General features: G+C 41.9%; 1 protein-coding gene across 2 annotated transcripts in view; it reads right to left on the bottom strand.

Moving 5' to 3' along the window:
* The window catches only part of PCDH11X (protocadherin 11 X-linked), a 426,671-nt gene that overhangs the window by 234,419 nt on the left and 164,272 nt on the right, over nucleotides 1–27,980 (bottom strand). The window lies entirely within an intron of this gene.

The raw sequence follows: 27,980 nt of genomic DNA, 5'->3' as shown, positions 1-27,980 counted from the left end.
GAAAACTTCTAGGGCTTGAAGTGAAATTTAGGAAACAAACAGCAAAAGACATTTGCTAAGTTTCATATCAGCTATGATACATTATCCTGATATAGCTGGGACTGCAAAAGTTTTTCTGTTTGGGGCAACTTCTGTCTGCCAAACCTACATTTTTAGACAGGAGGTGCACTCTTCACTTTTTCTGTCCCACATTTTAAGCAGGACATCATGTACACTGGTTTTACTGTCCAGGCAGAATGTCTCTGCACTGAGGCCAGCTGAGGAGGAGATTATCTCTACTAACAATGCCTTCCCCTTGTCTCTAAGTTGATTTCAGGTAATTGGATTCCTGCAGTCCTCTCCTTCAGCCTCCCAAGACCCTTCACTTGAAAGGTGAACAGAAGGGTTAATTTTAGTGACAATAGTATAAGTTAATGTAACAGATTGCTAAAACAAATTATTCTATTCTGAGTTTCCAAGGTTCATATATTTATTTATAAAGAAAGCCACAGGACAGCTGAAATGAAGATGCCCTTAAGGATTCCTATGGGAAGGTTTTTGTTTTGTGTTCATGAAACAAAGGTCTGCCTTTTGCCAGAGGACAGAAACACAAATAAATACACAGAGTAGAATCCCTTTGTGGAGAGATCAGTGAGGAGCCCACAAGTCTAGAGGCCCTGAAATGTAACTTAGGTGCTTTCCAGAGCAACCTGGAATCCCCACTGACAGCCTCCACTCTGTTTTGTTGTGCTGTACCAGCTGCAGCTCCATCTCTGAAGTACCAAACCTCCCTGTGACATGGCTCTGCACCCTCCCAGCCATTCCCTGGGCTCAAAAGCCACCATTTCACCCAGCAGGTTTCCAGCGGTGCTGCCAACAGGCAGCTTTCACCTTGCAAGCACCTCTTGAGAGATGCAATAAATCATCCAGAGCACATCCAGCCCTGGGAGAGGATTCCAGGGGTGCAGCACAGCCACAGCTGTCCTGCTGCTCCTGCAGGGAAATCAAACCTTGGCTCTCTGATTCCTCCCTTTTGTCCTAACACATCTCTGGGCAAAGCTGGTGCAGGGCAGGGGGATGGAGGATCAAGGCAGGGTGTGGGTGTGGGGTGCAGCACACCAGGAATGCTCAGAGGTTTAACAAAGCCTGACATGAGATTTGCCAGATGGTTCTGCACCGGATTGTAAAACTTTCAACTAATCTTCATGTAAGAGTTTTAAGGGCTGTATCCCTCTTATAAAGCCTCTTGCTCTTTTGCCTGGTTGATTCTGGTAAATTATAGATCAGACTTTAGAAAACTGCTTCCATGAGCAGCAGCTCCTTAAATCTCAGCTAAACTGAGCAAGAAGATTACATGTTATTATGATGTAGCACAGCAGGATTTCTGTACAGCAAACATAATGATGCAGAGAAGGATAAAACTATCATTCTGCACAAGGAGGTCATCCACAGAAGAACAATGCTCTCTACACAGCAGCCAAATCCATCCCTACATGGTGAATCTTCCCTGGGAAAATGCTTTTTCTTGATGGTTCTGTAAAGAAACCCAACCATAAGCAAAAAACCTGAATATGCACTTCAGGATTCAAGCATTGTACCACAAAGGAGATGGCATTAGGGAGAAATTATTCTAAATACTACTAGAAAAAAAAAGGATCTATTTCAAGGGCAATTTTAGGGTAAATGCATCTTGTTGGTTTTATGCAAGGAGGAAGGATTTCCTGTGAATCCCAAGGGATATGTCAGATAGTGTATGTACATTAAAAATTAAAATGCTCACTAATCTTACAAGCACATATATATACTTTTAATTGTAAATCAAATCCAGTTCACGTGGAAAAGCACAGAGTCTCTACACTGGTGTAGAAATTCTTTCCCCCTGCTATTTGTATTTGCCATCTTGCTCAGTACCTTCCCCACTACAATTCCAGTACAGAGAAATGCAGATTTCAGACACCACATGAAGATAAAGTTGAAGTGGGAACAACAGAGAATAAATCCAGGTGTTCAGTAACCAGCAGCAGCAAAACTGCAAAAAATCAAGAGACTGAGACCACCAAATCTGCAAGTTGATACAGGAATTTAATACTGAAATTGGGGCTTCTCAATTTTCCTTGAACAGGTGATGCAAATGCTTAAGCCTACTCAGCTCCAAGGCAGCATCCTATTGAAATTGCTCTAATTTTCTTTTTCTCTACACAATTCTGATTGCAGTGCAGTAATGTCAAATGACCTCCTCCTTCTTTCTTTTTCTTCTTTTTAATTGAAACATTGCTTTCTGCTCTTGAAAGCTTTTGATTAAAAACAAACGGGTGTGACATTCACAGCCCTGCTCTGTTCAGAATGTCATGCCCAGGAATTATACAGATTTATCCTAAAGTTTCCTGTAGGAATAGCAGCAATTTGAAATGCCTGAGAAAAATGCCTGTGAGGATCTGCTGGTGAAGGCTGTTGCACAACTGATTTTATTACATTTAAGTTCCAATCAGAAACTTTTTTCTCCCTCTGTTTTATCTTGCTCATAAACTTCAACAAGTTTCCCAGATTTCAAATATGATAAAGAAATTCCTAATCAATGCACAGTAAAATACTTCCTGATACAAGAACAGAGGATTTACTACAAATTCAGATAATCCTAAGGGAGAGAAAAAAACCCCTTCAAATTTCACAAACACTGAGCTTTTTTTAGTTCATACATGTAAAAATCTTCGTGGTAATAGTTGATAAAATATTCTTACACTGTATGTTCTGCCTTGAAAGTGTTTACATATATAAAACTAATGTGACATTAGGTGCTAAGGTATTCTTACTTCAAGTGAAAGGGGGGAAAAAAGAACATAATATCAAGCAGCTTGTTTTACTTGCCTGAGCTCTACTTAGCTTTTAAAGAAGGAATATAAATGCACACAAATCCGTTTTGTGACTCGGATATAAAGCATTGTGTTAAAAATGTAGTACACAGGAGCAAAGCTAAAATTTTACATTCCTGCATATTTCCTCCAGAGTTGTTAAAATTCACATTTCTTGTTATAGCCTGTCATAAAAATAGTTTCTCTTTCTGTAGGTTATTCAGGAAAAACAGTGGAGCCCCTGGCTGGATCCACCTTGTCCAAATGTGGGGTTTTTTTAGGGCTTGTCATCTTCTTTCTCTATGGCATGACTAAGTTATACTTTACAGAAATCCAGCTTCTTCTAAAGAACATTTGCAATTTAAATTGCTCTTTCTCTCTGAACATTAAGTCTGAATTGGATAAAGTTGTTAAAAGCTAAGGCTTCCTGGTTTTTTTTTACTAATCAAGCAAACCAAAATTACATTATCAGAGTCAGCCAGGAGTAGCGAGGACCTGGCTGGTGGAGAAAGGCCTGAAAGGGAATCTCACACAGGGATTACAGCCAGGGGAGAGTGGCTGACCAACCTCTACACTTCCAGCTTTGAAGTGTGGCAGAACTAAGGAAAATGTGCCACCTTAAATTAGATTTTTCCAGAAAGTTGATAAATAGGCTTACTCATAAAGAGCAGCAAGACTAATCTGCAATTCTCCTGACATTAGACAACATGATCTATAGAAGCCTTGTTGGATCATCAGTTCTTTTCATTTGATGTCATCCTATTTATATTCCTTATCCCCAGCTGTGACTATTCGTCTTATAAAGTATGTTTGATTTTCTAGTACATATTGTAGCTCTGAGTATGTGAAGCAAAATAAAAAAGTCAGATTGTTCTTCAGGTGGCAGGAGTGTGTCCAGAACAGGCACTCAGACCATAAATAATCCCTCAAGAGATAAAGAAATATGTTGGGAAATGCTTTTATTGTTCCTTATCGTGACTTGGAGTAAATTATTCAGCCTCTAGCCTAAGCTATGGCACAGAATTCAGAGTGGATGCCAAGAATGTGACCTGTAAAGGAGGGAGAGCAGGGGGAGGCAGGTGGGAGTCCCTGGGGGCCAGGGGGTAGGAGTGGCTCCAGCTGCCCCAAGACACATCTGTGCAAGGAGGATCCATCGCCCACTGAAGCCAAGAATGTCTGTGGGCTGGAGCAGCACAGCTCAGGAAAAATTTATAGGTCTTTTGATACTTGACATGTGGTCAGGAGAGAGCCCAGAATCTCCATACTTTTCTAGTAAAATCCATTAAAAATTGTATTGCACCAGCAGGAAACTGGTGCTGACAGTCTCACTGCTGCTTCTTGCCCTGGACAGCTCTGCACATCAGCCTCCCATCAAGGAGAGCAACACAAATATTCCCTTTTCCTTCCTGGGAAAGGGCCAGCACAGATGCCCACAAAGACCCTTCACATTTTCCCCAACACTCTTGTGCTCTGCCAAACCCATCCTGACTCTTTGTTAGAAATCCCTTCTGTAGTTACAGGAAAAATTCCACCTTGATGTGACAGGTTTTGCTGTAGTTTGCTGTCAGGAGAACAGTCATTCTATTTCAAGAAGAATCATAAATTTATAACCATTGGGTTTCTTTTCAGCTAAACACAACAAATAATAACATCACAAAATTATTTCTTGGGCTGACCTCTACAATGTGTCTGCTGTGCCACCTTTCTGGAAGGAGGGAAGGTAAAATTCATTGGAGGCTGCCCTGAATGAAGAGATTTTGGAAGCCCTGACAGACTGAGGCCAAGGTCCACCAGTGCCACGATTTCCCTGAGTGCCTCCATAAGTGTGGCAGATTTGTGTGCCTGGGCCATGGAGGCAGGGCAGGAGTGCAAACCAGGCAGGCTCAGCAGCACCCTCAGTGTGAGGCTCTGCTCCCAGGAGGGGTTCTTGGCCCACCCAGGGATATTCAGGGCAGTTCCTACAACACAGCTGTGCTATCTTTATATTCCAGATATCATCACAAGGCTCCTTGGCCCAGATATTGGGTTGGCTTTAAATGTTAGATATTAAATTTCAGTGTTGAATATGCAATACAAGAACCAGCTCTGTTTCCTCTGTGATCTTGTCCCTGCTCTGAGCAGGGTCAGGCAGCAGAGGCAGAGGTCACCTGCTCCTGTGGTGGCCAGCATTGAGTGTCCCCCTCAGCAGATGAAGCCATACAATGAACTCACAAAACCAAAGCTCACTTGAAATCCCCTCTTGTTTGTTCTGCAGAAAACAATGCATCCTAACAGATTGGGGAAAACAATGTCAGTATTGCCACTGCTGGTTTTTACAGAGCTTTTAGATGTGTTAAGGAAAATGGCATTTTGTTTATTAGGGGCAATTGCTTCTGTTCTTCCAGATGACAAATTCCAGGAATAATTTGAGCTTTTAGAAATAGTTAATGGGATAAAAATCATTAAGGCATCATTCTGATGCAAGGTGAAGGGTTTGTGTGTCTCACATGAGAGATCTGAAAAGAAGCATTTGGAACATATGAAATCCAAAACCACGGAGTGTGGCCATCACTGGGTCTCCAAACTGTTTACACTGAATTCTTTCATGTCTTTCATTAAGCACACACTCAGAGCAATTACATATGGCAGTGAAATCAGACACAGCAGCTGCTTTTATTAAGTGAAATACTTGTATAAAAGTGAGTTACTCTGTCCAGATGTAACAGACTGGGAATAATTTCACTTATAAAGGTTGCTTGTATTATCTTCTCTAATACCTATGATGTATGTATTCCATAAAATAAACATTGTTATCTCTGGATTACTGCACTAAATTCTTCAGGAATTCTTCTTAAGGGATATGAAACACTACCACAATTTACATGACAGTGACCCTTAAACCTTATCAGATTATGCTCTGGTTTTTATTACTCCAGTTCCTACATCTCATTAATTACTCACTGAACTGAAAGATCTGAACTTCAGATGACTTTTCTAGCAACACTTCAAGGATCAATGAAGGAAAAAAAAAAAGCCCAGCAAATAAAAAACAAACCAAAACCCCAAAGCATCAAACCCCACAAAATAACCCAAAATATCCTGGGTCTGCGCTCTTTATTTTTACAGACTCTCTGATCTTTTAAATTCAAGTACAGCTTTGTATTTTGTGTGAATTGCAACATAATCACCAACAGAAATCAAACAGAACATATTGAAACAACCTAAGTAAGGATTTGTCCCACAATCCTTAAAGGATTCTCCTCATTTCTGCTACAACGTAAATAAAGATAAAGCACCTTTATTACAAGGATGTAAAGATGGTATGATAGATCCCTACCTATATAAAAGCCTCAGCATTTAAAGGTAAAAATAATATTTTCCCTTTCTTTACTCTTGCAGGCTTATCTCAAAGGGAGCAGTTGGAGAGAAAGAAGAGGCCGTGCAGCACGTGCTGGCTGAACCAAATGGAATTTTCCAGGCAGTGCAGACAGGCTGGCTGTGCTCTCTGGAGCTGAGAGCTGCTCAGTATGAGTGAAGTGGAACTCAAAACCTGAACATCATCAACTTTTCATGCCCTTCACAATCCCCTGTCCAGCTCTGATGCAGCAGTGGCACAAATAACCCTCAGCAAGATTCCCATCGGCCAGCCCAAGGAGCCTGGGCTGACAACAGCCTGCAGCTGACAGCACACCTTGCTTCCAGAGCAAACAAAGACTTGGAATAAAAAACAAAATGAGAAGAAGGAAAATGTCACTGCTGCTCAGTCAGTGGGTGCTCAGAGACACTGCTGATTAATGTGTTAACTGAAGAGCCCAGAAAGACAAACCTTTTGAATCGGGGAATGAAAAGACATTTGTTCTCCTTTGTAGACAAACACTGATTATACCAGGGAAGTTTAACCACTGCACATATAAAAATCACAGCTAAAATAATTAATAAAAGTGGCAAATGACATGACAAAGGAAGTGACATGAAAGAGTTCCCTCAAAACCACCTGCTTGTGACACACAGCAAAACGAGCACGTGTCACACCACTGATGTGAGACAGAAGATCAACAGCGCTGGAGGAAGACTTGTGGAAAGCTGGAGATCAAATAAAAACTGCAAAACTATTTTCTGTGTTAAATGTGCATGATAAAGATCGACTGCAAGACAGCAGACCTAATCCTGCCTTGTCCTGAATCCTGAGTGAGAAATTTCACACAACCTTGCATCTCTCTTTTGTGGGGATTCTTAAGGAAATATTTTAGATCGGTGAATTTTTAGTCCCTTTTTAAACAATCTATGCAAGGCCCAAAGCAGTAATTAGAAGACAGGAAAGTTTAATGTTATATTTCCATTCCTAACACTCAATGAACAACATTGCACAATTGTCTCTCTTCTGGTACCCAGCTCATCACACAGAGAATACAGATTTGTCTTTCCTAGACAAAATACCAATAATACAGAATTCATATTGCAGCTTCCATTCAGATTATGCCTATAAATATATGACATTATATAAATATAATAATATCACACTATTAAAAGAAAAAACAGACAGAAAGCTACTGTAGAAGTAATTTTTCTACTTCTCTATTTACACTTTTTTTCCTACATTTACCTCTTACTTTAAAGAAATTGTCTTCTGTAAAGATTTCATTGATATTCACTTTAGGGGAGCCAGTTGATTTCAGCAAAAATTAGTGTGGAAGAATCTTATCATAAAAGATTAAAATGGCTCTAAAGGAAATTGCACTGCTCAAGCACAGTCTTAAATAGTTCTCTCCTTACAAAAGTTTAGTATATCTCAACCAGAAATCAGACCAGCTTTAACAAATGGTAGCATTTCCCTGCCAGAAACACATTTGAATTTGATTTTTTCCTCTCCCTGACTTTGTCAGTCCCCACGATGCTATCTCTAGTTTATAAAACCTCTTCAAGCAATTTTCTGCCTGCAATTGGCTTCTTTAATTTGCCTCTACCATAAATTCCCAACCACAAGAGTAGATTTCTTGCTGCTTTAAATCTGCATTTAATTCCACATCCCTTCCTTTCATTTCACCAATGCCCACCTTTATCCACATCATTTTACTTTGGGGCATCATTTAACTTGGTCCTCCCTAACCAGAAGTCCTCTCAGACCCTCCCACAAACTTCTGGCTTCAGTAAATTGATTTGCTGTCTCCTCTAACTACCCTCCACAGCAAATCAATCCTTTGACTCTTGCAACTTTTCTGAAGCCTCACCTCTTGCCTGCACGAGGAAAGCTGCAATCCCCCTTTATTTGCATTTCTCCATGGCAATGCAAATTGAGAAGGAGGATTGATTTAGGATTAAGCCTTTGCCACACCAGCTGAGGTCAGACAGAGCCCATTGCCCCCTCAGCCCTCCCAATCCCACTGCCATCGCTTCCCAGCAGAGCTGGAGCCTGGCTGGAGCACTGAGACTCTGCTGCCACCTGCACACAAGTCCCTCAAACCCTCTGGCACAGAGCAGCACCCACCACAGTGAGCACTTCTGAGGAATTGCCTTTCCATCTCACACATCTTTGGAAAACTTCTTTCAATCTGCTCCATTTGCCTCACTATTAGAGTACAACTGAAAAAGAAAATCATTAAAAGAACCCACCTAGGACTTGATCTCAACTGACTAATGACTAGAATCAGTCATGCAAAAATACAGTTAAAAAGGTCTATTTTTTAAGAGTAGCTTTTGTAACTCAGCTATCCAGACCATAATTAAGACTGAGCTGCTCAGACTTCTTGGAAAAAGTCCATAGCTCCAAATGAGATGGTTTTGTGTTCTGGAAAGATCACCACATCATCAGGTAAGGCAGAAAGACAGGAAGACAGTGGATACAGATACAGTAAATGAATCTCTCCTACAGAAATATCAGAATAAATGGTGTTGTTCATCTTAGAACAAAATGAAAAGCAGAGGATCTGTGCACTGACACCCAGGTTTATTTGTAGGTCCAGTAAGTTACACAATGACTGCTCACAAAATTCTTCTTGAAGAAGGAGGGATTAAATTAAATTATTGGGGTTTTTTTTCAGGATTAATCTTGTGCACTGTTGGTTGGAGTGCTGAGCACATCAGAGATTTCACAACATGGCATTAAAGAGCAACAATATTCAGAGCTATAATAATTGAGACAAAATAGACATGATCTCCAGAGAGCAGAGCAGAACCTTATTTTCCAGCACCTTTAAGCTATTCAGGGCTGTGGGAGTGAGATCTTTATAAGTGATAATTCCCCCCTATGGCACTTCCAACACATTTTTCATAAACAGCTCACATTTGCCCGTGTTACTGCTCGTGTACTTTACAGCTTTAGCAACACGGCGCTCCTTGTTTGTGCAGATTTGCATTTGTCCACACTCCCTGGATGGGAGCTGGCAAAGCCTGGCTCACCTCCAGGGCTCCTGTGACAAGGGAGCTGTGCCAAGCTGTGCCCCTGTGTGTGCTCCAGTGAGTGAATTTCCCCAGCTCTGAGGACGCGGCTCTCGGGGCGTGCCAGGGCACAGCACCCCGTGGTTCTGATCACAGCCCACGCTGGGCTTGGGACCACAGCACCAGCAAAACCTGGGGAGTCACTGAATCGTTCAACAGCTGCTATTCCAGTAAGTTACACAGCATGGAAAACTGTGTAGCAATAATACAAATAGTTAAAGGAGGGAAGCCCCAGGTGGGAGCAGGAAATGTGTTCTGTCCTTGCAGAGTGTGTGATGGTCAGCTTTCAGCTCCACACGTTAAATAAATAAAATTAACTTGACTCACAAAGAAATCCACTACAGGTTTCATGAGAGGAAGCTCTAAGTTGCCAGAGTTTTAACATGAAGAAAAAAAAAAAAGTATTTCAGAGAACTTAAAAGAAAGACAAAATTAAATGTGCTGGGGTGCTAAGGTCAGCTCCCTAATGCACAGCACACATTCAACTAGTGCAAAATGCTTTTACAGTTTCCTGAGGCTCAACGTGCTCTTTGCTGCTTTTATATGTCAACAGGTTCATCCTAGCGTGCCCTCAGCATTCAGCAATCACCCCTTCATTATCAGCCAGAGCTGTGTGAATAAACCCAGAGAAGCCAACCACACACACCCTGTGCCTGGCACAGCACACACTGCTGATCTGAAATGGGAATTCCTGAGATTGGCACAGAGGCTAAGCCTGGCACAGAGATCATCTCCCTGAGACAAGAAAAACCTCTGCTGACCTCAGCCTTGTGACCCCAGTGTTAAAAGTCCCTGCCAGGATCTCCATCAGCATCACTGATGCTCCATAACTCAGAGCAAACTGCACTGCAGGGCTGCTGGCACCATGGGACACCAAACAACACCAGGGCACACAGTGCTGCTCTCAAGGTGAAGAAAAGAGAAGTTTATTTTCTGACTCCAACATTTATAGATTTCCAAAAGTGCCACCTCTCCAGTGACACTGGACAAACCAGCAGTCCATCAAATGTCTCCTCCTCCACAAAGGGATGCAAAACAATGAGTTATTTACAGAAAGTGCGTGAGAAAGTTCCTTACAAGAACATAAACATCAGAAGGCTTAGAAAACCTTAAAAAAACAGGGTGACAGGCTGCAGCTAAAGAGTCCACCCTGGAACGTGTCCTGCTGGCTGCCCTCCACAGCTGCTCCACACAGATCCAGGAAAAACCACCATTCAGGGGTTTATAACCTACCAACACCCCCAGCCCCTGCTGCTGGGGATAAATCCAAGCTGCCCATGTGTTTTCAGGGAGTTTTCCACAGCTGCAACCTCTCCTCTTTCCTACAAGGCAGGACTTTGTGAGAGGACAGACTCAGCTCTGGGTCTTGGTCATTATTGTCACCTCCAACACAGCAGATCCGTGGCTGCATCCATTCCTCCCTGTCTAACCCTGCCTCCCCAGGCTGGAGCTCTGCTGCCATTCCCAGCTTGCACACACCCACACTGACCTGGTCAGCTTCCCCTGATGGAAATGTGACAATTCTGTTGAAGCCACCAGCCCATGGAAAGAGTCACATATGAGGAAAAACATCCCCTGGAATCTGATTTTTAAACCCTTTTTATTAGGGCTGTACAAAGGGAAGGTCTCTCTTTGTGAGATTCCTACCAATTTAAAACGATGCTATGAAATCCCACACCTGTAAATATCCTTTTTTTTTCCCTCAGAAACCCCAGGACACATGCCCATTTGCATGGAACTTGCACTGTGGTATTTGGCAGCCTGACAACCACACTTTCTACAAGTTGTCACCAGGAGACTTGTTCTGGCCAGAATAAATTTGCTCACCACAAACGGGTGTGCAGGAATGTCCCACCAGCAGGAAATGGCTTTGTCTATACCCAGTGACAACTGTGGTCACAAAGTGAGAGTACTTCCAACTCCACTGAAATTCTGTGCAATTCCCCAGCCTGCTGTTCTGTTTGTGTTGGAATAAACCCAAACCTCTCAGCCCAGATCTACTTTCCCAAGGAACTTTCAAAGCTCATCTTTTGTGCCCAATATCTTTATGAAACACAAACCACCCAGAGATGTCTGTGCTGCTGTTTATTCATGTTATGTCAGGTGGTACTGGGTGCCAGCACACCATAAAATATTAAGAATTTTTAAAATAATATGGTTTATTTTTTCCCCTACAGGGTATCACACAGCCTGCATGTCAATTTATGAGTATTTTATCAATCTTTATAGTTTTAGTGTATGAATAAAACCACTACTTCTAATTAACTCTTTTTTACTCTGTAATTTTTATATATATATATATATATATATATATATATATATATATATGTGCAGCAGCTTAGGTAATGAAAAGAGCAGTACCTCAGAGTTAATAAATAAAGGAATATACTGAAGTGAATTGTAAAAAAATATTAATTTATTTCAATTATGCAACTATTGCAAGTTTCAACATCTCAAAGTGTATGCCTCCAAAAGTTTTTTGGGATTTTGTTTTTTGAATTTTTTTTTTTAATTAAGCAACCTTCTCCAGTCTCTCCAAAGTTTTAAATGCCATAGGTACAACATAATTGCAGAACTACAAAGATGCTTTAAGACTGACATGACACTAATAGTCCTTGTGGGTGTATCTTTATTTTAAGAAAGAATGATAACTTTGTTTTCTGCTTTTTGCCAGAGATTGCTTGTTGTGGGTTACTTATTTTAAAAATCTGTCCGAGTCTTTTTCTCACAGCTTCTCTTTCTCTTTCTGAAGCTGAAGAACTTGTTCAGCACTCCAGATAAAGGACAGCAAGTAGGCCTTCTATTGAACTCCAGTGATAAAATTACTAAACCAAACCTTCTTGCAGTGAGAGCTGAAGTTCAGATGTTTGTTTCATTTCTCTCACTCTCCCATCCTTTTAGTTATCCATTACCAGCCAATCTGGATTACCACCATCAATAAAAATTGGTTTGTGTCATTAGGCAGGGGCCAGCCTCTTGAAGGGTCTCTGCATCTCATGATATAGATTAGCAATTACAGCCGTGTAAAACACTTAAAATCCACATGTTAGAGCTCTATCTTCGAGCCTGTGCTGAAATAATTTCCCTGGTGAATGCCTCTGGATGCTGTGCTCCCTGGAGAGGAGCAGGGTGGGTGCCTGACACCGGGGGGACATGCCAGCCCAAATCTGGGAATGGCACTGACCAACAGAGCATTAATGCCCAGGGGCAAAGGGGGAGCTCACAGCTCCTCACCCTTCCTTCCCACAAGGGATCCACCCAGGAATTCCCTCCCTGGACACCCTGGAGCTCCCCACTGTCACCGACATGTTCTATGGAAAATCCTTTCCTTAGGATTTTTCCCTCCTGAGAAGCTGAGAGGCCTCAAGAACAAACTGTGAACAATTCTTATCTGCTGCTGTGGGATGCAGCAGGTGGGGCTGGGATTGGTCTCTGTGGTTGTTTCTAATCAATGGCCAATCCCAGCCCAGCTGTCCAGACTGTCTGGGTCACAGACAAACCTTTGTCATTCATTCCTTTTCTATTCCTAGCCAGCCTTCTGATGGAATCCTTTCCTCTATTCTTTTAGTATAGTTTTAATATAATATATATCATAAAATAATAAATCAAGCTTCTGATACATGGAGTCAACTTTCTCATCTCTTCCCTCATCCTGGGACCCCTGTGGACAACACCACACCCCACTGCCTCCCTATGCCCCTTTCAGGGCAGGAGATGCAGTGCCAGATTTCACCTCCCTTGTGCCACAGCCACCCAAACCCCTGCAGAGGAGAATTCCCAGCACAGCCGGATCTGAAAGGAGCCATCTCCTGGGGTTTCAGATCAAGCAACCAGTGAGAAACTTCCAAAACCCTCCCAGTGAGAATGACACTAAGCAATTACAGAGCTAATACAACACTTGTACTCTGAAGTCTTTCAAGATTGCCTGCAAACCCTCAGAAAACACTCCTGGTGCCTGCCAGGATAAATGGCTCCAGTAAATACATTTTAGAAGCTGAAAGAGAAAGATCTGGATTTCTCTTTTGTATGGAAAGCTTTGTCTTATGTTCTCTACCCCCTCCCCTGCTGATGCCTTCAAAACACGAAGACTCCAGAGACTCAGACTAGGTTTGGTTTCCTTACAGGTCTGCTTTTATGGGAAATATCATTTTTCCTCTTTTTTTTTTTTTTTTTTTTACTTGCTTTAGCCACTGAACTAATTTGTCCTCATAGACAAATAGTGCCCACCTTAACTGTCAACACAAAATGCTTTGTTTGGAAAAATTGTAGAAAGCTCAAATTAGGGCAATGTACACCCATGTGCATCACCACTTTAATTTAAATAGGCTGTTAAGAAGAGGAAGGCAGCAATCTTTTCACTTCATTTCTCCCAACAGATGCTAATAAGAGAAAGATATGAGCATTTTAAACTTGAGAGGTCAACAGGTTCTCTAAAGGCAAAGCAGAGACATTGCTTTTACTGTTTTTATTCAATATCACTGTGGGGAAAGGCAAGTGCTGCCTCACACATGAGATATCCATCACATTATGCCTGCTGCCACAAGCATTAGCCCCACTCTGAGTTTTGTTATTTCTTCGAGGAAAATAAAAAATCTCAAATCTCTCAGCCAGTTCTGTGCAGGGTATTTCATTTGAGCTTTACCTGCACACACTATCCTCAACTGGATGCTCAGCCAGAGTGAAAAATCACATCTGAAATATTTACTGTCCACTCCTAAACCAGATCATTTCTATTTACCCACTGATTTATTTATTTATTTTTATCTGTCTTGGATTACTGTTTTTTGCCTTTTTTTAGGATTAAATATGCTTGACAATATTTTATAGCTCTTTTAACTGCAACTAAGTAATTCTTCAAAGCACAAAAACCTACAGAGATATCAATTAATCAAATCATTCTCACCCTGCATAAGCTTTATTATCCTGTGTGTGTTTTTATCTTTGGTTTTGAAAAAAAAGAAATTAAGTGAATTTTTCCAAGTGGTAGGATGAGAAACTCACAGAAACAGACTTAACACCTCCTAACACCAAAACATTTAATCTAGCATCCCAGAAATGTTCTAGATGGAAGATGTAACCTAACCCTTGTGAACAATCTCATGTGCATGGCTTATTTCAGACAGCAATATCTCAACAAGTGCTGATTTCACCCTCTTAAAAAACCACAGCCAGATACTGCAGTGCAGCAAAAGGGGCAGCCCCGGGGTTCATGCCCAGGAATTATTTTAGTCAGCCAGGAATTTCCAGAGCAGATGCTTTAGAATTTGTGTCTTTGGCTGAATTCCTGAAGAGACATACCTGGAAACACTCACAGTAAAAAGGCAAATTCAAAAAGTTACAGTCACAACTGTGACAGGAATCGTTTATGCCAGTTCTAGAGACAGCACAGACCACAGCAAATGGTCAATGCTTGTGCTATAGCTGCACTTCTGGATCTCCAGTTTGTGCCACAGACCCTGCAAACTGCTCACTCAATAGCAAACACACATATTCAACAATAGCAACTCTCCTCCTTGGACACAGGGATCTTAGCCTGTTAAAGATTACCCAATTCCACCAAAGCAGGAAGAAGGCAGACAAAAGCTTCCTGCACTCAAAGTACAAAACATGAGTTTTGTAGCAAGAAAGAAGCAAATGGGATGGAGCTGAGGAAATGTCAGGAGTTACTCAACTTGAAAGTATCAATCCAATCAGAAAAAAAAGTAGTTAAAACGTCTTAGGGAAAAAAATTCACTCTAAGTTAAAAATTTACAAAGTCTCTGATATATTTATGAAAGAGATATTTAAACTTAGAAGAATATTTTCCACTCTGTTGAAGACCTCTTGCACAGCATACACAGTTTCACAATGGTCACTTCTATTTTGAAGATGTTTTTTAACAGTAAGTTACCAAAGCTTCCGAGACTTCCACAGTTTTTGTGGGTTTGTTTTTACATTTGATTTTTCAACAGGAGCCCTCCCAAATTACCCATCTCAAAGTAATTTGTCATGACAGCATAAAAAAACAAGGAAATAAAGGTTCTGCAGATGGAAGGGACAGCAAGAGAGCTCCTTTTGCTAAGAACCAAGAAGTGCAAGAGGCACACTCCATCCCTGCCCCTGCAGCTCTCCCTCTAATGGAGCAGGTGACCCCTCTGTCTCCCTGACTCCTCTCAGCCTGCAGTTCTTTACACCAGGCACAGCTCCCGGGCTCCAATTGAGCTTGGAAGTTAATGTTCCTGTAAATCACCAACTGCCAAACCGCCCCATTTACCCTGGGGCTCTTGTCTGAAAGTTAGCACGGAGGGGATTTACCAATCTTTATTTCTGCATAGAATTTTTCTCGTTATTTTTTGGCTTTTTTTTAATAGCTCTTGCCTAAAGTGCCATAAAAATGATAATTAAAAAAAAAAAATGCACAGCCTTAGCAGTCTACTGTGGAATAACTGCCTGAAATTCTGAGAGAATAATTGTTTGGAATTCAGTAGGAGGAAACCACTGCTCTGTCCCAGCCCAGCTCAAGACAGACATTGCTCAGAATCCACACTGAAAGACCAGGTCACTCGTGTCTCTAATGCTGGCAACTTTCACTGAGCAGAGTATTTGAAATTACCTGGACTGGAAGAGACAAAGTTTAAGCCCCAGCATCACCACAGAGAAGGCTCAGAGCCCAGAAGAGCCTGGAGCCTGGGCAGTGCTCTGCAGCTGGAGCACAGGGGATGGCTGGTGACAGCACAAGTGGCTTCGCTCTGTTCTCTTTGAGTTTCACTTTAGATTCAGTTTGGTCCCAATTGATCAAAACCACTCGTCACCAAAGCTCACATCCCCCTGAAACCTTAATTTTATTTTACCTGAGAACAAACCCAGCTTGATGCTCCCAAACCATTTCACCAAATGGAAGAGAACACAGGAATTAAAGAGAATTTGATCTGAACTAGAATGCACACTCCCCTTCAGCCTCCTCCTGGCAAATTCAGGATCACTTTCCAAGTGCTCAGTAAGGCTACACAAAATTGTCAAGAGACAGCTTGCTTTATCCTGCCCAGTATCTCCCAACAGTTTCTGCAGTTTAGGATCAGTTAAAATCATTTGGTTGCTGCTTTGTAATTAGTGGTTTTAGTTAAGCAATCCCAGAGAGAGAACAAGGAGACAAAGCAGTCTCAGGCTGGGTGCATTTGATAAACAGCATGTTGACAGGATGCCATGCAAGAAGAGCCAGTCCAGACCACAGGGGGTCCAAATGCTTGCAGACAGTTAAGAGAAAAGAAAAATCTGCCTCACATCAATTCCAGGAGAAAAATAAATTTTTACTAAAATGAGCTCCTTGAATTATCCACTTTGCTGTCTTGAAATTAGTGGAGGACCCCTATGGCACCACAAAGCTATAAAAATCCCTTCAGCAATGATTATTGGCATTGTCACTTCACCCCCAGGCTTACTATGGGTCATATTTCTACCTAGATTGCAAGATTATTGTAATGTTTGAGGCCAGCAAGGATTAGTAAAAACAACACATAAATAATGCAGTGTGCAGCTGAAACCAGGCAGTTTGAGGGAAGGGAAGGTAGGCTTGTTAAGTGACAGGAAACTGATTATCTTAATGTTCATAATAATAAGACCTGCCAAGAGAATAAGGAATAGAGTCATCAGCTCACTGCCAGTGGTGGCATTGCTTGGTTGTCATTCAGCAAATGAATTGCCTCTTCTGTCAGGTAAGAATTGCTTCCAGCAGAGATGCTGAAGGCAATGGGGCCTGGCCAAGCAGATCCTCTGATCCTAAAAGGCCTCTGCTCTTTGCTAAAGTTCTTTTTCAGGTTTCATCATCATTTATTGGGTTCTGGCTTTTCAGAGCAAGGGGTAGAAAGAAGACAGAAAGCATCACCCAGCAAGTTGCCAGCCTGTACATAATAACCTAAAGGACAAATCCAGTTCTTCTTTAAGAATTTAACCTTTCCTCAAAGACCTACTTATCAAGCTGGATTACTTCAAGCATCTTCCCATAAATCACAAAGAAAAAGTTGTGGGTTTTTTTTTGTTTCCAGAAATGCAGCTTCTGTTGCAATGAGTGAAATGTCAGCAAACAAACACCTCCCACTCTACTCCTCTACCTTTCTGCATTGCCTGCTTTATGAATAAAATCCTTCCTGAGCAAGATTAGCCCAAAATAAAGATTAACAATGAACACATCACCTCTTTAATCCTTAACTCTGGCAGCCCACCAGTTCTGGGGAAAACTGCTTCTCTCTTCATGATGTTCTGCTCTGCTCTTTGTAGCACATACCGAAACATTTTCTGATCTCAGTCTGTAATGATCAATCTCAATAAAATCATTCATGTTGATCAGGATTTACTATTTTGCATTATCAGGGTGTACATCAAATTACCAGCCTGCAAAGAATTAGACCAAAGAGTTTTGACCTACAAAACCCAAAGCACTTGTATCAGAGTTGTTTATAGTTAATTTGTGACTTTTTTTTTTTAAAAAAAAGTGTAATTCATGTTTTATTTCACTATGAAAAATGATTTACTTTTAAAATACAATTTTCAGTGTCTCTCTGTGGGAGCCTACACATTCAGGTACTTATGAGAATTAAATTTAGATTATTTAGGAAACATTCATGTCTTTCCTGTGAAATATTCCCTACAGAATTTTATCATAAGAACTTTATTCAGCAGCCACTCGTGAGTATTTTCAAAATAAACTTTTTATGGCTTAGTGCTGATAAGGTGAATCTAAACAAGGCCAACATGACAACACACACAGCTCCCTAAGGGATGGCACTGCCAGTTGGGCAAAAAACACCCTCAGCTTTTAATAAGTCACCCACAAACTCCATCAGATTATTCCAGAAGTTCCCAGGACCATCCCAACAAAGAAAACACCAGCACAAGGCCGATCAGTTCAGCTGTGCTTCAGCAGCATGGGAATGTTTGACTTGGCTCAAAATCTCCCAAATCAATGCCTGAACTCCATAACTATTAATGAGGGTTTTGTTTCCAAACATTCATGCTGGGTTTTCAGCATCTCCACTGTCACTTTACACTTCACAGCACTTCCTTGCTGAACTCACTTCCCATTTGAAGCCATTTCCAGACACAGTTTGATCAGATTGGCTTCAAACCAAGGAGAAAACAGGATTTGTCAGTGGACACAAGAGGCCCTGATTTGGGTACCCAGTTCAATTAATGAGGAAGAGATTTATTCCCCTTTCTTGTTCCTACATTTGGGTGGCTCTGAAGAACCCGAGATGCTTTCAGTGGGAGGCTGTTTAGAAACCTCTTGACTTTGAGAAGAATATTTTTCACACACTGAGAGACAGTTCCTCTCCATGTTCACACACACTTCTGAACTGTGATTTAATAGTGATGTTAGAAAAACAAAATTGGTTGTTCAGTATTGTCAATCAAGCTTTTCTCCAGTGCCCCCTATCAGATGTGCAGTTTGAAAGCCAACCCAGACTTTTATTTGTCAGTTGTTCACCAGCAAGACAACCAAAACCACCAATTCAGGGCTATTTGGTAATTTAAGACAGGAGCAAAAAATTTAGCCACAACAGCAAAATTATAAAAATGTCTTAAGTATTCTGGTCCTCAATTTAGGCAGTGCACATTTGGATTGCTAAATAATTGCAAGACTGAAGAGAACTGTGCTGGTTTTATCTTAGGCAAGAAACCAACCTGAAACAAAACCTTGCAGGGAGGAAAAAGAGAAAAATAACCAGACAATAATAAAAGCCCAACAGAAATTGTGTCTTTAGCTTTCTCTAAGTTGACTGAGACATTTTGAGCATTCAAAGCATTCATAAAGAGTTCATGAAGCGTAACAGAAGCCACATAAGCAAACATAAATCTGCTATATCATTTAACAACCTTAGGAGAATAAAAAAATCAGTTGTTCAGCTTGAAACCCTTCAGGTACAATATTTGAAAAAGCCAAAGAGCAGTACAAACAGAAATAAACAGGGCTAGTTCCTTGCAGCCCTGCTAAAATGGGGAAGATATATCACTGTGCTCTTAATAAGAATTGAAGAAGAAAATCTCTCAGTATAATTTGTTAAAAAATGGTTTTTGGTGGACAACATTTACCAGCTGTGCCTGTGGGGTTTTTTTGCCCCTTTTCCCTCATCACAGGGCTCATGGCCAATGAACACTCCCCTCAATAACCTGCACAGAGACCTCACTGGTGGCTTCCTCACTTCTGGACATTGCTGACTTCTCCTGGTTGCAAACACCCTGCAAACAGATTCACTGATCTGATCCACCTCCAAAAGGAATGTGGTGCTGAATGTTTCAGAAATTAATCTTTACAACAGTTAAGTTTGAAGGGGAAAAAAAACCCAAAACCCTCCCAAATCTCCCCAACAGAAGATTATTAAAGAATTTATTTTTACAAAGAATATTAGGGATTTTAAGACTACAAAATTTGGAACAGCAAAAAGGAACAAAGTCCAATAAAAGAGATTCTACACTGGCCACAGGGGCTGGGGTGCTAAAACAAACTTCTCTCCCACCTTCCAGAGCTGATCCCCTGGAAAGTTCTGATTCAGGATCTTTCTTTATTCAGGTTTACAAACCTGGTGCCCCCTTTCTGGCTTAAACAGCCTCCCTCCTACTCAGAAAATCACTGACAGATCATGGAACAACCTCTGCAGAACTATTCCCTTCCCTGAGAGCACTCAGCTCACCCCAACAGGGCAGGAGCTCAGGACACCCAACATTCCCTGCACTGCCCACCCTGGTGCTCTGGGACCAGGGTCCCCTGCCTGGAAACTGACAAATGAGGCACTGAAAGGAGCTCTGGAGTTTGCTCCATCTTCTGAGATTATTAATTTGGCAATTCAGTAAATGCCTTTAGCACTCAATGCCAGTGGAGAATTCTGCTGATGAAATGAAGTAGAACACATCAACCCTTAAATTTAAGGGACATTTGCAACCTGCTTTGGATCATTTGTATTTCTGACCCAGAAATTAAGTTTTCAAAGTAATATCTCCAATGATTGAGGACTGTTTGGTGCTGGGAGCCCGAGGCCAGGACACACATTCACCATGCAGCATGGAGAACAGGCACGGTGAAACTGAGGCTTTGGTTATTTATGGTGAGTCAAGAGCACAAAAATCACAGGAAAAAAACCCACAGCACAAGATAAATATATATTTTGACATTCTCTTGAAAAGATTGTGCAGAGAAACCTGTCAGGAAACCTGGATACCCTGGAAAACTCAACAGGCTACACCTTGAGAAAGGCTGTCCCAAGGGATCCCTGGCAGATGCAGGCTGCACAGCCACCCCCAGTGCCCCCCAGAATAACTCTGGGTGGGAAGGCCTGGAAGGCACTAAAACAGGGGCAATATTTGGGTGCAGGCAGCTGGCACTGCTTTTGTGTGAGCTCCTGCCACATTCCCATGGGGCAGGTTGGGGATGGAGAGCTCATCTGGGCTCAGGACAGGAGATGGAACCCAGCCCTGCTGGGGCTTGGTGCCTGCTGCAGGAGGAGGTCTCATTTTGTGTTAAACATGAGTGACTGCAGCAAGGGCAAAATAAAAATACATTTGCTCAAGAAAGGGGGATTTGTCATAACAAAGGGATTTTTCAAGCCATTAAAACCAGAAACCTCCTGACCTTCCAGTCAACTACAGATGGGGGACATTCTGTTTCTGAACTATGCAAATGGCAGCACAAAGCCCAAGAATTTCTTATTATCCTTCTCCATATGCATAAGCCACACATTCCCATTTTAAAATTACATTACACCGTGGCCTTCTAACTCTGAGTGACTGTTGCTAGCTAAGTTTCATCACTTAATATGTAGCAGCTGCATTTGGCATAATAAAATTAAGCATTCCCTTGGAAATCAGATAGCTGGAATGTTTCTGTTTCTCTCTCAGACAAGGAGAAGACTTACCTCCACATTAGTACCTTTGATGTTGACTTTTCATCAGTAATAGAGAACCTGGTTTAAAAATTAAAAACCCAAACATCAAATTGCATTGAGAAGCTGTTAGAACTGTGCAGTGAAGTAACAGAACAAAGCCACCAGATCCAAAAGCTGCTCCCGCTCTTTAGGATCTGATTAAAAACACACAACTTGTTTGGGAGGGAAAGCAAAGTCATCTCCATGAACTTTCTGCCAGCACAGCTCAAGCTGGCTATTATCAAAGAAACAAATGCCAGCATTCAGACACAACTCAGCTCCTTCAGCTCTAATTAAAGCATCCTTCAGGAGGCTGTCCCATGCTAGGTGCCAATTAAAGGGAAAACTCCCTTGTTTAGAGCTACCCAAATATTCCCAGGCCTTGGGTGGGCTGCCTGGTACTGCCCTGCAGCACAGGAAAAGGAGAAGGATTGCTCTGGAATGCCTGGAGAAACAGCAAGGGCTCTGTCAAGCCAAGCCTCACAAAGCTTGCCCTGAAATGGAATATTTTCAGAAACTCATCCCAAATCTGAGCACCTACCCTGGACAAAGATGTGCTGTAAATTGAGGGATGCTCAGAGGTGCTTTCTCAGCTCTCCTCAGGCCAGCACCTCTGACCAATCATTCTGACTGCTGCCAAGTCCAGTGCACATGTATGGTAAACAAATCCTTTACTTCAGCTTCTTTTCTTCTGCCAAAATACACAAATGCCAGCTGTGATCACAACAGGAGTGGTGCTTTTAAAACAGCTATATTGCCAGGAGAGAATGCAACAAAGAAGGAACTGGCAAGAGAGACCAGAGATTTGAGCCACCTCTCGAGCAGGCTTAGCACCAAGGTGAGTGCTTAGACATGCAGAGAAATTTGTGTTAAAATTGCTGGGCTTGGACAAACTCCCTTCCTACTTCATCCTACTGGCAGCTGACTCCTGAAGGAAAACAACTGAAAAAACAAACCCACAGTGCTTAAGGAAGTGAAGCACACAAGAAAGCAGCCAGAAACCCAGTGGGGAAAATGCAGAGTGACACTTGAGATGGGAGAGATGCACAGAAAATGCTCAGAAAGAATGGGGGCAAAAAACCCCAAAGGCTTTGCTAACCCAGTGAGCATTTCAAACACGGCTGCAGAGTGCCCTGTTCAAGGTACTGAGAACATTTAACAAGCTCATTCCGAGCTCCCTGCAGTGAAGAAATGAATGACAGCACAAACACAGCAGCTCCAGCAGGACAAAGTGAGAGAGCAGCAAAAGAGACGACGTCTGTCCTTCTGCAAGGCATGCACGGAGCCTGCAGCCATTCAGGGTCCCACTGAGCTACAGGCACAGCACAAACCAGGCTCCTCCTCCCCTTCCCACCCAAACAGGGCTACTGCCAGGGCTATTCATCTCTAAATGCTCCTCTGCAATCACCAGGGATGCTCCTCTCCCTGCCAGCCTGGAGGGGACAGAGGAAGGAAGGGATGAAAAGGAGAATTTGCAATATTTGAATTCTCTCTGCTTTACTCTGCCCTGGCAGCTCCAGGTCCCACTCCCTCCCCTACCACACATCCCTGGTGTTCCTGGATTGCTTTTCACCCTCGACAGTTTTATACCAACAAAGTGATTTTCCGATCCCAGCACAGTTATGAATCACTTCACACCTTTCTGGGGTGAAACACAAACTGTTTAACATGGCAGAGCAAGTTACATAATTGTTCACAAAATGGAAGCAAGGAGGCTGCATCCAATTAAAAGTGCATGGGGAATCCACTGTAAGCAGAAGGTGTTGTAATTAACTTGTTTCAATGCAAATGTACCCAGTAATGAGAACAGAAAAAGCAAAATATCTGCCCCTTCCCTGCAGGGACACACAGGTGAGGATGGAAACACTTCTGATGAAAGTAAACCCAAACTAAAAACCAAACCATTAACTTGTGAAAATCCATACTCTATAAGTCTCAGATGCCTGGCTTTTAAATGGAAAAAACTCAATCTAAATTTTAACTTCAGCAACTCATTGCATTAAATACCTGTCTGCCAGGCTCCTCTGGGCATGGCAAGCTAAGAAGCAGATCCAAAATGCCAAACTAAGAAATAATCATGAAACAATAAAAACTTTGCTTAAACCAAATTATGTTATCTATACATGATTTGCTTCACATCCTTGCAAAGGCAGGAATAAGCAGAAACTTAGCACTAAAGTTATATTCTGAGTTTTGGTATTTTGTAGTACAGAAGTGCAACTCATAAGAGGTTTTTTCCCACATTACCTAGACATAATTGCATGGAATTTATTCAGTTCTCCATGAAAAAATGCTGTTATATTACAGCTTATCAGCCCCACAAGTGCAAAGGGATGTTTAGCAAGGGCCCAGCCTTCCTGACTCAGTCCTTGACCTGTTTTCTTCTCGTGGACCTGGCAGGACCTTTGGGAGCTCTCCTGAGCCCAGCCCTGAAGAATTGACTGTTGGGTTTTAGCTCCTTGCTCCAACAACACGGAAGGATAAATGCAAGATCTAAATATAGGATCTAAAAATCCCCAACAACAACCAAACAAATACAGTCGTAGATAAATCAGGCTCAAGAGAATCTGCTGAGTGATTCCAGCAGCTTAATGTGAGCATAGGAAAATCCCCACCAAGTTTAAACACACATTCCCAGAGAAATCCTGCCTGGTGTGAAGCTGTGGCTCTTTACTCACTCCCTGCAATGTCACAACTTACATTTATCAAAGCACAGCCTAACCTTATCAGTGTTTAATTTGTGCTTGATTTGAGTGGTTTTTACATACATGTCACCTCCTGCCATGTGACCGAAGCACACAGAGACAAACCTAGGAGGAAATGAACAAAGATTTACCCAAAAGTTCAAATCACACTGCCCTGCCAACCTGCAAAGTCCAGGGGAGGAGGAAGTTAAAAACTGAGCAAATAAATGTACTTACACTTCCAAAAAATCTATTTATATGATCTATAATCCATTTAATTAGAAAGCAAATCCCTCTCCCATACACCTCTGCTCCAGCACAAGCACAACTGTGCTGTGATAAGGGATTAAACCAGGAGGAGGGATAAGAAACAGCAATATCTCCAACAGGACAAATCGTGTTCTTAGGAGTGCTCCAAGTGCCTGGCAGGAAACCCTGCAGGGTGATTTGGCTCTCATGCAGCTTCACTGGAGCTTTTCCTGCTATGCCTGCAGCTGCATGGACCTTACATGAAGCTTGTGGGACAGGCCACACACTTTGCTGGCCTGGGATGTGTTCTTTAGGACAACAAAATAAATACATATAAATATTTCGGAAAAACCAGAAAAAATGATCCTGAAATTCTGTTATCAAGCCTGCTGCCAGTTGGACACAGCAGCTCTGTTTGAATCCCAGCAATGTGTTTTGGGCATGCCAGAAAGACCAAAGTTTTTCAATGGCCCAGTGTTTCTAGAGAAGCAATCTCCAATCTTTGGACTCTTGAGGTTTTTTTCCTTTTTTTGTTTAAAGGTCAGGTGAAAGTTTAGAAGCCAAGTCTGCATGCAAACACGCAACCAAAGCAGGGAAGACTGTTTCAGGCTATACAGGTCTGAAAGAAAGTCCAACTTAATTTGCAATAATCTACTTGACAAAACAAGACAAAGAAAGAAGGGAGATTTCTGTGTCTTTTTTGGTTATATCAAACACTCTGAAGAACACAACATCACACTGAGGTTAATTGGAAAAAAGGAAATTATTCTAAAAATTTCAAATCAATGGGAAAAAAACCCTACTTCTATCTATTTAAATTAAGCCTTCCAGACCAGATGAAAGCAAGGGATGAAAAGCACATTGTTTGATAAGGTCACTTATTTGCAAGACAGGTGATCACTATTCATTAAAAAGGAAAGGGAAAACAAGAAAAAGGGTAGAAGTGAGAGTTGTATAATTCACTAGCACAGAAGCAGTGACAGCTTTAACCAGCTTTTATTGAAATGTTTCCTCTGCCTTTCCCTCAGCAACAAATGAAACAATCTGGTAACAAACTCTAATGAGCCTAACAAGCAAACAGAACCTTTGACAGCTCCCCTGCAGACCCTGACCTGCTGCAGGTCAAGGAAATTCCAGTAGTTTCTGCTCTAGATGATCTCCTGTTTAATGAGCAGCTGTCTTTGAAGAGCCCAGAATTTGCCCAGAATTGCCAAGCTCTGGGTTCTGAAGTGCTCTGAAATGTTTCTCCATGCATCAGCAGTGCCACCAGAGCTCCCCATTCCCTTCCCCACTCCTGGCAGGCCAGCAGGGCTGGGTGTGTTCATCCTCTCACTGCAGCCTTGGCCCATTTCTCACCAATTAACCTCAAACTGGCCAGGCACTCCGGGGTGGGCTGAGCACTTGGGCTCTGTCTCCTCCTCAGACAAACCTTCCAGACTTGTTAGGGAAGGGAAAAAGTCCCCTTGATCAGTGAAATAGGTCAGTGCAGGAAACGTCTGGGAAAAGGATTGCCAAGTATAAAGCAGAGGAGGGAGAGAAAAACAGAGAGAGGTGGAAAAAAAAAAAGTTGGATAAAAAGCTGAGATCTGGCATTTTCCTGATATTTGAGAATCATTTAAGAAATGTTTAAAACAGGTACCTACTCTTAACATTTCCAACTTAGCATGTTATGCTGATATGGACAGGAAATTCCATTAACCAAAACATTATCAACAGGAGGTTCTGAAAACAAGAAATAACAATAAAAACATCTTTTCCATGATCCCTAACCACAATGAAAAACCACAATGGTAGAGATCAGAAAAAGAAAATTAAAATCCAGCTGTTGTATATGAATTAACACAAATCTGGTTCCATAGATGCTGAGTCAATGGATTAAAACAAAACCAGTTTGTACACAAGTTCTGTAATGCAAGATTTAATCCTTCAGGATTTTAATGGTCCTCAAAACCATTCCTCATTTAAAGAAATTCCTATAAAAGGCAACTGAAGCATCCAATCTTTTCATTAGGAAGAATTTCCTGTTTTCCCACGGCCCCAAAAAGATGAGTTATCTCTCCCATGCCAACACAGGAGAGCCTTTAAACTACAAGAAAGATTAGCATCACTCTCCTGAGATAGACAGCCTCATCACAACCCATTTGTCACAATGAAAGTCTAATTAAATGCATTATTCTTCTGCAGCAAAGAAGTGAACACTTGACATGTTTGAGTTAGACGTACAAGTCCTCCCCTCTTCTTCAATCCATACCTTTCTGTGTAATGGCAGCCCCACAGGGAACCCTCTGGGCCTTCATTTGCAGAGGAATCAGTGAATATAAGAGTCTTTTTAAAACAAAACACATTTTCTGTAATGGTTGGATGACTAAAGCCTGTGTGCTCACAAGGATCACGCTCCAGGGTAAACACTGAAGTTAGCTTTGGCTGGTCCCTTCAATCAGAACATTTCTGTTCCTCCACATCAAGCAAAATGAAAGCACCAGTGCCTCAAGGAAAATGCAGAATAAAGACCTGAGATGTCACACTGAGCTGGAAGGTAGGAGCAGCTAGCTGGCTGTTGTCTAGTAAACACAAGGTCAAATGGCCCATTTCCCTCAAAGTCATGAGAGGGACAGTGCTTTCCCTAATACCATTTTCATACCATAAATCAGGCAGGAAATCAGGGATATTTTGTTATGAGAAACGAACGAGGCCAAATTTCAGGAAACGATTGAAAAAGGCTCTTGTTTATTTAAACACAAGCCAGAGAGAACAGAGGATCTGGGATAAGCCCAGATCCCCACACAACACCTCGAAAGAGGAACAAAAGAACTCTCTAGAACAGAAAACTCCCCTTTTTATAAGCATCCCTGGTCCAGGATTGGTGGGTTTTGGATCCATGCACCGATTGGTGGAATTCGGGCACTTTGATTGGTCCTTACCGAGGTTCATTCTGGACCAATCATTTCTCCAGGGCGTCGCGTGATTGGTTGGTGCTCCGGCTCAATCACTCTCGGAATTGTCCGCCCTCTACAACCACCAAGTCCTGGACTCCTTCCCTTCCCCCACAACAAGCAACTCCCCATCCTTTCCCCAAACATTTTAACAACAAACTCATAACATATTTTGTCTGTTTTTCTGGGAGAATTTAGTTGCACGTTGGTGAAACTTGTGTGCCACGTTCCAGCAAACCAACAGAAAATATGGAAGAGTTCCTTTCCTACAGGCACCCAATGGGAATCCCAAATCCAAGAGAAGATGAGGAGTGGTCTCCCAGAAATGGTCAATGCTTTTTTAAAAAAACAATCATCACACATGTGGCTACTGCCCACACAGCAATCACATGGACTAGAGAGAAGCAGCAACCCAACTTGATTTGAAGTTCTACCTGCACCAATCTTTTCAATTCTTGAGCTCATTTCATCAGACTTGTTCGATTTTATGTAACAAAAGATTCCAAGATCGTGTGTGCTTTAGAGCATCAGCAAACCTGTGCCAGCTTAGAGAGACTGCTAATGAAAAATAGATTTACCAGGCATAAAAGTGGTTCAGGTATTCATTCGATGAGCCATCCTCACACAACATCAAACAGCAAAGACAGCTGCAGGTAGAACCCCAAACTGCATCAACAGTAACAAATCAATCAATGTTTTCTTGACAGCTTTATCCCCAGGAGGTGCTGCCATGGCTTTTCCCTTAAAGGCCAGGAAGAAATCAAGCCTGCAGGGAAATGGAAATCCCCATTGTGACCACCCCACTTGTAACTGTAGGAATCACTTGGCTCTTCATTGCTCTGGGTTCAGAGTACTCAGCATCTGCTGGATGCAGCCCTGTGGATCTATTTCTCTAGAGCAGCTGAGATCCTTCAGCATTACAGGCTTAACCAGTTTGGTAGAAAATAAAACATGCTGAGATAATGAGGGAGAGGTAAAGAC

Source organism: Serinus canaria, chromosome 4A (genome assembly GCF_022539315.1).
Source record: "Serinus canaria isolate serCan28SL12 chromosome 4A, serCan2020, whole genome shotgun sequence".
NCBI classification, from domain to species: domain Eukaryota; kingdom Metazoa; phylum Chordata; class Aves; order Passeriformes; family Fringillidae; genus Serinus; species Serinus canaria.
This window is presented reverse-complemented; position numbering and strand designations above follow the sequence as displayed.